General features: G+C 53.2%; 1 protein-coding gene and 1 pseudogene across 1 annotated transcript in view; one reads left to right on the forward strand and one right to left on the reverse strand.

Moving 5' to 3' along the window:
- Nucleotides 1-1,350: 1,350 nt before the first annotated feature.
- Nucleotides 1,351-2,857, reverse strand: LOC105535458 (annotated as a pseudogene).
- SATB2 (SATB homeobox 2) overlaps nt 1,425-3,122 on the forward strand; it is a 211,497-nt gene continuing 209,799 nt past the window's right edge. The window contains exon 1 of the mRNA XM_011974555.1: nt 1,425-1,677. The gene's annotated coding sequence lies outside the window, so the exon portion shown is untranslated. The remainder of the gene's footprint in view (nt 1,678-3,122) is intronic.

Here is a 3,122-nt window from a genome sequence, read left to right on the forward strand (position 1 = left end):
CTAAGAACGCCAAAATATGTGGGAACATAATCACAATGATAATGAGTGCTCTGTAGTCAAACTTACTGGACTGAGAGTAAGAAGAGGAGAGTTCCAGTCTCAGCTCAGTGCATGGGGCCTTTCTCACCTGGAGTATGATTCTTTGCCTCTACTTAGTTCAAGCTCCTCACCAGTAAACTTTAGGTTTCCTTCCAAGTTTGAAATTCTTTGTTTTTATGATTCTCTTTCAAGAGGCCTTGATGACTTGGCATTAGGAGAGTTGCTATGAGCTGTGGGTTCCCAGCAAAAGATGGATTTGTGTATAAGGAGAGCCTTCAGTCTTTTATCTGTGGGAGTATTGACCAGGAAGTCTCTGGCCGTTCAGCACAGGTGTACTGCCACACTGGGTGCAGCGGACTGGTCTGCAGATTCACAGTCTAACTGCTTTCCCTTTGACCTTGGCTTAGTCTTGTTCTCTAAACATTAGTCATACCTTAAAATGAAAGCCTTTAAACCCTTACTTAAGTCTATGGAGTCAGAAAAAGAGAGACTCTTTTGATGACATTACTGCAGCAAAACCGGCAAGTGTCATCTGAGCTCCTATTTTGTGCTGGGATCACCTAAAACTCTTGGAAATAAGTGACTTGGAAAATACAGTGAGAAGGGATTATGTCACCTAAAATATTAAAAGGGCTTAAAATTTGTGGAACTGAGACTAGTTCTAAACCACTGCTATACACATACATACACACATGTACATATTTATATATGGCATATACATATATATGGGCAAACACATGTAATGGATATATTATATATGGATATGGGCAAAGGAGGTGATCTCACCTACAAATTTTTCAACAATATTTAGATCTGGAGAATATAATTAGTTCTTCCCCATCTTCTTTGCTCTGCAACAACAGGGAATTAGGAGGGAGCTTGGCCTTGTGTTCCCTTCTCTGCTCATGGCGCCTTATCTGGAGGGCAGGTGAGGAGTCCTCCCGAGCTCTGCTGGGAGTCCCGGCCGCTGGCAGCAGGGCCCACCCGAGGCCAGAACACAAGTCGGCCTGGCGCCCGCGGCGGCTCCCCCTACCGGGAGTCCGGAGCAGCGCCGATGGCTTGGTCCCGGGTGGCACAACCGCTTCCCAGCCGCCCGCTCCACGGAGGCTCTGCGGGAGGGATCAGCAAGCTGCCGCCCGCCTGGCCTGACCGCGCAGAGCGGAAGCGCTCCGCGCGGGTAACAAGCATTTTCCAGCACAAGCAATTAGTTGCGAATAAACATCTGAAACGCCGGTTCTGTAAACCGAGTGCCCACCGCACGCCTCTAAACGGGCGGGGCCGTGGGGGTGGTAGGGGTGAGAATGGTGGGAAAGATGCTGGGCCTGGGAAGGAGCCGGGGTAGGGGTGGGGGCAGGGAGGCGCCCCACCAAGAGCTCCCCGAGTTCAGAGGCACTTAGGTTACCAGTGGATCAGGGCTGATCTCAGGAGAGGTAAACGACCATACTTGGAATACGGAGCCCTTCTTCCCTGCCCGGTATCTGCGCGTGCTTTGGGTAGTTCGCACAACCCACCCCAGCTCCGGATGCCCTGGGATACCGGGACCCGGGAGAGAGAGCGTCAGCGGGGCGCAGCCACTTTGCACTCGCCGATTCTGACACAACAGATAGCTAATTGGGGCCTTCGAAATCAAGGACTAAGGTGAGCAGAGGATTCCCCCAGCCCCTGGCTCTAGCCTTTGGGACCTCTCTCCCGCGTCTTGGGTCAGAGCAGCGTCCGCAGCAAAGTCCTTTGGGGTGAAAGACGCGGGTGCGAATTAGTTTCAAAGTGGAAGGTTGCTTACACGTGAGCGGGGTCGCCAGCTCTTTGAAGGGCGCACTGTGCGGAGGCTCCGGCAAGGATGCAATTCCGTGCGCGTGTTAGCGCAATGCGCACTTCGCTGGGCCCAAACAGTCATCAGTTCTGCCAAGTGGGTGCTGTCCGGGTACCCACTGATGAGGTGGGTAAGTCGGGAGCAGAATAATGGAGCGCGTTACCTGGGAAGCCAAATTTGCAAAGCTTAACCCAGTCCTCCTCGGGGGCACTTCCTGTAGAATAAGCCGTTGGTGTATAGCAGCCATACACTTAACAAAGATTTGGGCATAAAAAATGATAGAAAATAATGGGGTGAAGGTTTGACCCGCCACCAGGCTTCTTGCCCTCGCCTGTTCCGCAGGCCGAGGTCAGTTTTGAATCAAGTGCCATACGCAGTGGGTGTCACCCCACCCTCTCCTGGCTCTGCTGAGGTCGTGATCCCTCTGACCCAAGCAGAAACCCTCCAGCTTCGGAGCAGCTCGGGACCTCCGTGCCCCAAGTTGGCATCCCCAGACCAAGCTCCAGGGAGTCGGAGGTAAAGGAAGGCCGACGCTCAGAGCGTCCCCAGCGTCTCCCTGGGGATCCTCCGGCAGGGGCTGCGACCTGTGTGTGGAAGAGTCGTCTCAGCCCTTTCCAGTATGGGGCTCTCAGGCATCAAGATTCCACGGGAGACTGTGACGACCTTCTCCAGCTGCCCACACTTTCTTGCCCAACTGGGCTGAACCCGATCACAGAGACTGGTGTCTTCCCAGCCACACACACTCTTGATTCCTAGCCGGGTGACCAGCCCGGTCTAGAGAATGAAGGAAGCGGGTAAAGGGGAGAGGAGGAAGGGATTCGTTTCCTGCCTGCTTTCTTCTTATCTCCGCCTTCTCAGAAGTTGGGCTGTTACAAAGAAAAACTTTCTAAGCTACCTCCCCATTTTTGTGGAAGGTGTTGTACACATCTCCCCTCCCCGCAAATACACATACCTTTCTCTACCCCCTGCTCCTCCCACTTTCCGGGAAAGTGTAATAGGTGTGAACATCGACTAAGCCCAGTGTCTGCAGCACTGCAACAAGGTAATGTGGGAAGGGGTTTCGCTAATGTTTATTTCTGAAGTTGCTGATGTACTCGTGGTAAGGGAACTCGGCTTGTTGGCGAGTACGAAGCTAAGCCCGGGGCGCCTAGGCTGTGAACACCTCGCGCGAACTTGGTCCGGCCTCTAGGTCCCTGGCCTCGGGCCCTTAGGCTCTGCTGGGGGCCAGGATCAGGTTCCTGAGAAAACAGAAGAGTCAAACAAGTGATCTCGC

The sequence above is a fragment of the Mandrillus leucophaeus genome, unplaced genomic scaffold (assembly GCF_000951045.1).
Source record: "Mandrillus leucophaeus isolate KB7577 unplaced genomic scaffold, Mleu.le_1.0 Scaffold146, whole genome shotgun sequence".
Lineage (NCBI taxonomy): Eukaryota > Metazoa > Chordata > Mammalia > Primates > Cercopithecidae > Mandrillus > Mandrillus leucophaeus.